Below are 9,427 nucleotides of genomic sequence, written 5' to 3'. Positions count from 1 at the left end.
TTTTATTAAGCCCATGCAAAACATACATATACTCTTCATATATCTGCACAAGGGTTGTCATATTATAAATGTTTTCATTTATTCTAAGTGTTTATTAGAACAGCACAAGCTTACATTTTCTTCCAGTTATTGAAGCTATATAGGGCGGTCATTAAATGTCCATTTTAAAATGCACAGTTTGCAGCAAGTTGATTGCATCCAACTTGAACATTATTTCTTGTTGAACATTTATCTAAAGTGACAGTCAAGGCTGTAAAAACAAGATGTAAGCTGTTCGCCTTGATGTATTTTTCCACTACTCTTATGCAATTATTGTGTATGGCGTCCATTTTCTACTAACAAGGATACTTTCTTTCAAGAAGTTAGCACTATCCTTCCAACGTGGTGACTGTTCATTGCTTAAGGTAAGATAGAATCTACATTGTAATACTATTTTAAACTTCAGTCTTACTAAATACTCAAGGTTTAACCCTCACACAGTTTTTGCACCTAATTATGAACAATAGAAGAAAAAGTAAAGTCATTGAAAATCATCGAATGAATTGTTTTCTGGGGGATTTAACTTGTCTAAAGAAAATAAACGACTCTGCAAATCAACTATAAAGTCATTTGCATACAATCAATCTTCATTTAAATCTTGTTAAGAGAAATGTTATGTCTTCTTATTTGTTTCAATGGATTCTTCTATTCCAGCTACTTATAGGATAACATTGTGTTTTTTATTTATGCTTTACCAAGTAGGTTGCTGTACTGTTTTTTTTTTTTTTTGTGTTTTGCATACACATTTCCATGGTCTTAAAATCCCTCATCTTACCACAACAGTTTTTTTTTTTTTTTTGTTATAGCTAGTTACTAAAATGTTATTGATGAGAAGACATGATAAGGTCCCCGTTCAAAATTATTTGCTATGCCTTAAAAGTTTACACACTATAGCTCTGATAACCACTAGTGTATACCAACAAAATAACAACGAGCTGCTAAATTCATTATTAGTTTGATATGCATGGAATCTCAGAGAGCTATATAAGGTTTTCTGGTGGCTAGGGGGGCATTTTCCAGAAAAATTTGAACTGATAGTTCATGATGGAGTTGGCTCTAATATACACATAGAATAGCATCCAGGGGTGATACTGTAATAATTTAACTGTTTTGCACCTAACACTTCCATTTTGGTTGCATCTTACATGTGTATACATGCTTGTGTTGAGACTTAAGAAACCACCATGTGGCACTTGAACTAGATCCCCATTGTTGATGCAGAGCTTTCCCCAAAGTTTTTTGAGATTCCTTGTTTTTCCTCTCATTCTCCAAGTCTACCAAATTAGGCATTTAAAGGGGTATATTTATAAAGCATTGAATATGACATTTACTCTATATCAGTGATGGCGAACCTTGGCACCCCAGATGTTTTGGTACTACATTTACAGAAGCTAAACTACATTACAGAGTGCATGAGCATCATAGGAAATGTAGTTCCAAAATATCTGGGGTTCCAAGGTTCCCCATCACTGCCCTATATATTTACTGAAGGTAAATCCTCCTGGTGCATGTGCAATAAATTGCAGTGATTGATTTGCCACCATGTGTTTAGTGAAAGTCACATATACTGCTTTATAAATATGCTCTAACGTGTATGCAAATCTTAAATCAGCTTGCAGTATTTTAAGCAATATGCCTCACTGCAATTTGAGCAGCGCAAAATTCCTCTAAAATCCACTAAAGTGCCCATGTAAAAAAAAAGGGGGTTCGCAGTATTTAAAAAATATTTTGTGTCAACAAATCCCTCCTGTGCAAACTATACAGAAGTGAGAATTTAAATATACATAAATAAAATAATGAGATTAATAGACCAAATATATAAAGTGGTTTTAGTGCTAGGTACAAAAAAGGCAATAATAGTTCAATATTAATAAGAAGTCCAACAAATGAAGCCCATGTATCAGGTGAAAACAACCATGTGAATATTTTTCGGACCATGCAGGTGGATGGAATGTAGTGATGGTGGGACCCTCCAGACACCGCCAGAAAATAGGAGAATTGGTAACTCACCAGAAGTAGTTGATCTCTGTTGCCATATGCCAACAAGAGATCACAAACGCTTAAAAGATCTCCTAGATCAGGATCCCGTAATATATCTGATATATAAGCACTTTATATATTTGGTCTATTATTTTATTTATGTATATTTAAATTCTCACTTCTGTATAGTTTGCACAGGAGGGATTTGTTGACACAAAATCATTTTTAAATACTGCCAAGTTCAACCCCCCTTTTTTTTTTTTGCACATATGCACTTTAGTGAATTTTAGAGGAATTTTGCGCTGCTCAAATTGCAGTTGTTTGCGATTTGTCATTTACACAGATTATTACCCGCAGGGTCTTTTAGCAGCAGCAATTCCCTTCTATTATTGAGTTTGTTTGGTTTGGCGCGAGTGTTTATATACATAATATGCCTCACTGTATGCAGTTTTTATAAGCAAATTGTTTTTGGAATGTATTGCAAATTTTTTCACCTGGAGATCCTGGAGATCCTGCCTCACTGTATACAGTTTCCTAGAGCAAAAATGTCTTAATCTATTGTGGATCTTGCCAGTAACAGTAGTTCCAATTGGAAGTTGAAAACACAAAACTAACACCTTGCAATTTGCAGTGACTTTGTCAGGCTTCTGTGCAAGGTCCTTTAGTTGGTCATTGGGTTGCCTATCTGATAGCCCTCAAAGGTAGCCTAACAAGCCTGATACATGGCAGGCAGAAAATGCTCCTTTTTTTCAAGGTTGTAGCTTACCATTGTCAGCTTTCAACAGTAAGTGCTGTTACTGGCAGAATCTACAGGTAAGTGCTTTGCAATAGATTCACAAATATTATTTGCTTTTGAAAACTTATACTGTATAGTAAGACATTTTGGCAAACATACTGAAAAATAGATTTTGGGTTTACATGCACTTTAACCACTTTACCACCGGAGGATTTTGCTGTCTTACGTCTGGGCCACTTTTTGCGATTCGGCACTGTGCGACTTTAACTGACAATTGCGCGGTCATGCAATGCTGTACCCAAATTTCCCACAAACAGAGCTTTCTTTTGGTGGTATTTGATCATCTGTGCGATTTTTACTTTTTGCGCTATAAACAAAAAAAGAGCGACAATTTTGAAAAAATAACAATATTTTTCACATTTTTTTATATGAAATTCCCCCCCAAAAAAATGTAAAAATCTAAATTTTTTATCATTATAGGCCAATTTGTTTTCTGCTACATATTTTTGGTAAAAAAAATCGCAATAAGCGTATTTTGATTGGTTTGCGCAAAAGTTATTGCGTTTACTAACTAAGGGAAAGATTTCTGTCATTTTCGGTGTTTTTTTTAACGAGTAATGGCGGCGATCTGCGATTTTTTTGCGGGACTGCTACATTGCGGTGGACAGTTCGGACCCTTGGCTGACATTTTTGACACTTTTGGGGTTACCAGTGACATTACTACAGTAATCAGTTGTATAAAAATGCACTGTTACTGTAAAAATTACACTTGCAGGGAAGGGGTTAATTTTATTGCAGAGGGAGGGGTTAATGTATGCCTGGTGCTTACTGACGTGTGTGGGGGGAGGTGACTGAGTGACACAAGGACAGATCGCAGGTTCAGCTATGCTGAACCCTGCAATCTGACCCTGCCTATCACTTAGGAGATCCGCCCGCTTTGTTTACAAAACAAAGTAAACAAACTCCAGACTCGATTCCCCTGGCCCGACTCCCGCTGTGACTGAATACAGCGGGAGCATGCCTCCGGCGGCGCGCGCGCGCCGCCGAGAAGGGGGAGTGTCTGCCGACGTAGGTCTATGTCGTCAGACCTACAAGAGCCACTTTGCCGCAGTAGAGCTTTAGTGAGCAGCGGTAAAGTGGTTAATGAGTGTGTTTATGGATTTCTTTATTTTTGCAGTAATTGTGTAGGGTGCTGTTGGTGTGAAATAGTTAAGAAAAGGTACAGTATGAATATGTTTCATAAAAGCACTATATAAAAATGATTGATTGATTTTTGCTTTATAAACATACCTATTTCCATTTCCACATCCCTCTGAGGTAGTAACAACCTTAATATAGTTTAGAAAATGCTGCTATCAATTTGAAATTACACATCCAGTCACCACACAGTTTATCTCTCTGACCTGCCTGTTTAATAAATATATTTCATGAACGAAACTCAATCAAACTATAAAATGCTAATGCCTCGGAGATTTATTTTCAATACTTATGAAAATCCCATAAGATAAATAAAATTGTGGAAGACAACACTGAGTCAACAGTATTGATTTTTGAATTAATGTTTTTGCTTATTAAATGTATCATGTAAAATATTTGCTTTGGAAGTTTGAAATACTGTTTGACTTTGTCAGCTACATTAAATATTTTGGTTTAATTAGATTACTTAATGATCACGTGAATTTTCTCATTTCATCACGCTAAAAATACATATTATAAAAGGAGGACCGTTATTCTTTTTATTTCTCAAGTGTTTAAAGTAAAGGGGTAACATAACATTATCCTCTTTATCCTTATTGGCAAAATTTAATTTCAATTCCTGAATAGTTACCAGAATAGCAAGTGAATAGAATCTGAGTTGTTTTACTGCCAAAGGAAAGATCGCCTTCTGTCCAATAATTGGACAGGAAAATAATGAAGATTGACCAACAAGGTACATCAAACAAAACATTACAGAGGTTTTACCTTTTCCCACAATAACCCCCAAATCGATGGAACATTACTTTAAAGAGATGAAATTAATCTGTTGAGAAAATGGTAGGAGATGAGTGGTCACCTACATGGCCCTAATGCTCCCAATCCAATATTAATATGCCCTAGTGAGCAGAGCAAGATTAAAGCGGAACTACACTGCATCTTAGCACAAAAAAACAAAAATACAATTTCATGTTTAGTATTCAAAGCAAACTTATTCATCCATACACATCTCCATGCTTTATGTTGATGAGAAATCACTTTAGTAGTCAAACAGCCCAGTTTGGGAGTGAGCCCACATGAGTGCCCCCCATAGGAAGCAGCTCGGTGGTAGGAGGAGCCAGGAGCACTGAGAGTGGACCCCAGAAGAGGAGGATTGGGGCTATTCTGTACAAAACCACTGCACAGAGGAGGTAAGTATAACATGGTTGTTATTTTTTTTTTTAAATAAAAATCAAAGCTTACAGTCACTTTAAGGGGATTCCACATCAAGAACGGCAACAATATATTCAAATCTGAATTTAAATCTAAATTTAAATTTACATGGTCTTTTTGCAGATGACCCAACACTAAACAAATTATTGCACATGCTGAAATAGAAAAAGGATTGTGAGACTTAATATTCTTTGCAAGAATGAAATACCATGTTTTTTTATTTCAATAATTTTTATTGATTTTTAAAGTACAAATGGAATGTAAACACCAATGCAACGTACAATGGTTCAAGAACAAGTACACAGGCATAGAAGAACAAAATACCCTTGGAATACGAGTAGCTAGTACCGCCTCTAGCATATGCCAATATCAGCTGCAGAGAATAGAAGGTGGGAAAACGCACCCCCTCCCCCCACACCCCAATCTGGGCACAAACTGTGCAGGGGGAGGGGGTGCCAGGCCCCTGTCAGGACACACAGTTATATTGCAAGGAAATGTAGTCATATAGAAAATGCAAATCACATTAATTTATCTGTTGAGTTTACCAGTTGGGTTGAGCCACAGAGTTGAGCCACAGAGTCCATCGGTCATCAAAGGTTTTGCCAGGTCCCCCGATAAATTGCCAACAAGCATTTAAAGACATAATTATGGTTCACAGCAGTTTCTACATCAGATACGTTAAGAGAATTTTGTATAGTGTAAAGTATATTGTTGCACGCTGCCAACAGTACGTGACATACTATCTGTTTCATGCTCAGTGGATAGTGATCAATGCCTAGGTTGAGCATTCCTAGGCCCACAGTGGGGGGTGTCAGTATTCCAGTGAAGCAAGAGATCAGTTGGAAAATCTTATTCCAGTAGCTTGTCAGGCTGGGGCACTCCCACATAATATGGGGGAATGTGGCAACCTGCCCGCATTGTCGCCAGCATGTGGCGGAGTGTTGTGAGGAGAATTTAGAGAGTTTATAAGGTGTGTAGTACCACCTGTGCAGCAGTTTAAGCATCATTTCCCAGTGACTAGTGCACTTGGAGAAGGGGTAGTAAGATTGGATTGCTAGTTGCCAGTCTGCCAAAGTGTATTTCGTGTCAAGCTCTTTTTCCCATTTCTGAATTGGTAGGGATTTTTGAAGTTTGGTTTTGTGCTGCAATGCATTGTAGAAAAGGGAAATAGCTCCCTTGATTGGAGTTGAGTTGGTTAAGAATTTTCACACTGAGGGTGGAATGTGCAAAGAGGGTAGGGGATGTTTGATAAGGAATTGGGATATGCGGTAACAGGGAAAATGTAGAGCCGGCGGCAGGGAGAATATTTCTTTCAATTCCGCCCACCTGCGGGGTTTTCCCTCACAGAAGAAGTCCTGTATGTAGTGAATGTTATGTAAAAGTAGGGGTTTAGTGTATAAAAAGGGTATCCTGGAGGTTAGGGTTTGTACCGGAATAGGTGGAATTGCAGTAGGGGGTTCATTAGAGGACTTTGCGAAGAAGATGGCACCATGCCAGTATGGAGGCCTTAATAGGTGGAGAAAGGGATGAAAGGTCTCTGGGCCCCAGCAAATCAATGTTCAAGAGAGACATTCAATCTGGGGTGTCAGTCTCTATGTCTGTCCAGTGCGGACGGTTGTCTGTGCAGAACCAATTTTGTAGTTGGTCTAGGATCGCTGCTAATCTATAGTCGTTAAGGTCGGGTAGTCCCATACCTCCGACAGATTTGTGATCAATGAGGAATTTGCGGGCACATCTCGTTTTTTAATGGCGCCAGAGGAACCTAGTTAAGGATTTTGTTAAAGAGTCAGTATAACGTTTCGGGATTGGTAGGGAAAGGACCCTGAAATAGTACAAAAGTTGCGGAAGAATTGACATCTTGTACGCCGCAAGTCTACCCACCCATGAAAGGTCTGTTGTAGACAAGCTATGCAATTGAGGTTGTATGTTGTGGATCAGGGGTTTGTAATTCGCCCGTGTGAGTGATCTTACATTCTATGTGGGACTCCATCATTCACCCAGGAGAAGGACGGGAATTTCTGTAGATGGGACTTTGCTGCAGGATCGACTCCTAGGTTCAGGATAAGGGATTTTGAATAATTAACTTTATAGTATGATATTGAGCTGAATGTATTTAGGATGTGTAAGACTTGGGGTAGGGAATGTGTCGGCTCTGTTAGGAGGAGAATCACATCATCTGCAAAGAGGTTAATGACTTCTTGCTCGTCTGAAACTGGAACCCCGTAACGAGAGGGTGTTGGCGTATCGTTTCTGCGAGTGGTTCGATCATCAGATTGAAAATGGTGGGTGAGAGTGAACACCCCTGGCGGGTTCCATTTAATATTTGGAAAGGCTTGGATAAGAGTCCTGACATATACAGTTGTGTTCAAAATTATTCAACCCCCACTGAAATTGATTGTTTTGGCCAGTTTGACATTGATTTTGATCATTCAGTCATCCTGCTTACAATTAAATCAAAGAGGCACGTGTAGGTCAGACAAATATAACATAACATTTGTAATGAAATAACCACAAATGTCTTTTCTGTGCTCATATCATTATCAGTTTTATTCAACCCCCAAGTGACATTCAATCTTAGTACTTAGTACAACATCCTTTTACAGTTATAACAGCTTTTAAATGTGAAGCATAGCTTGACACAAGTGTCTTGCAGCGATTTACGGGTATCTTCGCCCATTCGTCATGGGCAAAAGCCTCCAGTTCAGTCACATTCTTAGACTTGTGCACTGCAACTGCTTTCTTTAAGTCCCACCAGAGGTTCTCAATCGGATTTAAGTCTGGTGACTGTGATGGCCACTCCAAAATGTTCCAGCCTTTAATCTGCAACCATGCTCTAGTGGACTTGGAGGTATGCTTGGTATCATTGTCCTGTTGAAAGGTCCAACGTCTCCCAAGCCTCAGGTTTGTGACGGACTGCATCACATTGTCATCCAATATCTCCTGGTACTGAAGAGAATTCAGGGTACCTTGCACATGCTGAAGCTTCCCTGTACCTGCAGAAGCAAAACAGCCCCAAAGCATGATTTACAGTAGGCAAGGTGTTCTTTTCTTCATAGGCCTTGTTCTTCCTCCTCCAAACATAGCGTTGATCCATGGGCCCAAACAGTTCTAATTTTGTTTCATAAGTCCACAGAACACTATCCCAAAACTTCTGTGGTTTGTCCACATGACTTTTGGCATATTGCAGTCGACTCTTCTTATTCTTTGGAGACAGCAAGTGGGTGCGCCTGGGAGTTCTGGCATGGAGGCCTTCATTACGCAGTGTGCGCCGTATTGTCTGAGCAGAAACTTCAGTACCCACATCTGACAAATCTTTTCTCAGTTCCTCAGCAGTCACACGGGGACTTTTCTCCACTCTACGCTTCAGGTAGCGCACAGCAGTCCAAGTCAGCATCTTCTTTCTGCCACGACCAGGTAGCGTTTCAACAGTGTCCTTTGCCTTGAATTTGCGAATGATGCTTCCTATGGTGTATCTTGGTATGTTTAACATCTTTGCAATCTTCTTATAGCCATTGCCCTTCCTGTGAAGAGTAATCACCTCTTCTCTTGTCTTCCTGGACCATTCTCTTGACTTCAACATGTTTGTAATCACACCAGTAAATGTCTAGAAGGAGCTGAGTATCACAGTCATTTTAAAGCTGCCTAATTGGTGCTTTATTAGGCTTTATTGCTGCTCCCTGACATCTGCAGGTGTTTTCAATACCTGATTGAAAACACTTCAATGAACCTCTGTTCTTCAGAGTGGTAGACTTTAAGGGGTTAAATAATTGTGTCAATGAAGAATTCACAAAAAAAACATTTACTACTGTATTACAAAACCAATTGATGTCATTTTAGTTGCATATGGTTCTTTAAAAAGTCCTTGTAGGATTTCATTCTGAATACAATTATAAATGTACACTAAATTCCCCAAACTCTTTACAGCATTGGGGGTTGAATAATTTTGAACACAACTGTACACCTGGGCAGACGGGCATGAATATAGAGCCATAATAACTGTTTTGATACCACCCCGAAATCCAAACCTGGACAGAACCTCCGTCATGTAATGCCATTCTACTCTGTTGAACGCCTTCTCTGCATCAATAGACAACAGCAGAGAAGGCGCTTGAATTACCTCCGCATGGTGTATTACATTCAAGATCCATCGTATCGCATCCGAGGGCTGCCTACCCTTCAGGAACCCCAGTTGATCATTTTTTATTAAAGACGGGATAATGACAGATAACTTGGTTGCCTTAAGTTTGGCATATATTTTTATATCAG

At 39.0% G+C, this 9,427-nt stretch overlaps 1 protein-coding gene across 1 annotated transcript in view; it reads left to right on the top strand.

Annotated features, from left to right (window-relative positions):
* The first annotated feature begins 333 nt into the window (after positions 1 to 333).
* MC2R (melanocortin 2 receptor) overlaps positions 334 to 9,427 on the top strand; it is a 30,219-nt gene continuing 21,125 nt past the window's right edge. The window contains exon 1 of the mRNA XM_082257280.1: positions 334 to 404. The gene's annotated coding sequence lies outside the window, so the exon portion shown is untranslated. The remainder of the gene's footprint in view (positions 405 to 9,427) is intronic.

The sequence above is a fragment of the Pelophylax lessonae genome (assembly GCF_965119305.1).
Source record: "Pelophylax lessonae genome assembly, chromosome: 5".
Classification (NCBI taxonomy): Eukaryota; Metazoa; Chordata; class Amphibia; order Anura; family Ranidae; genus Pelophylax; species Pelophylax lessonae.
Note: the sequence above shows the minus strand (reverse complement) of the source record. Positions and strands in the feature narration are given on the sequence as shown.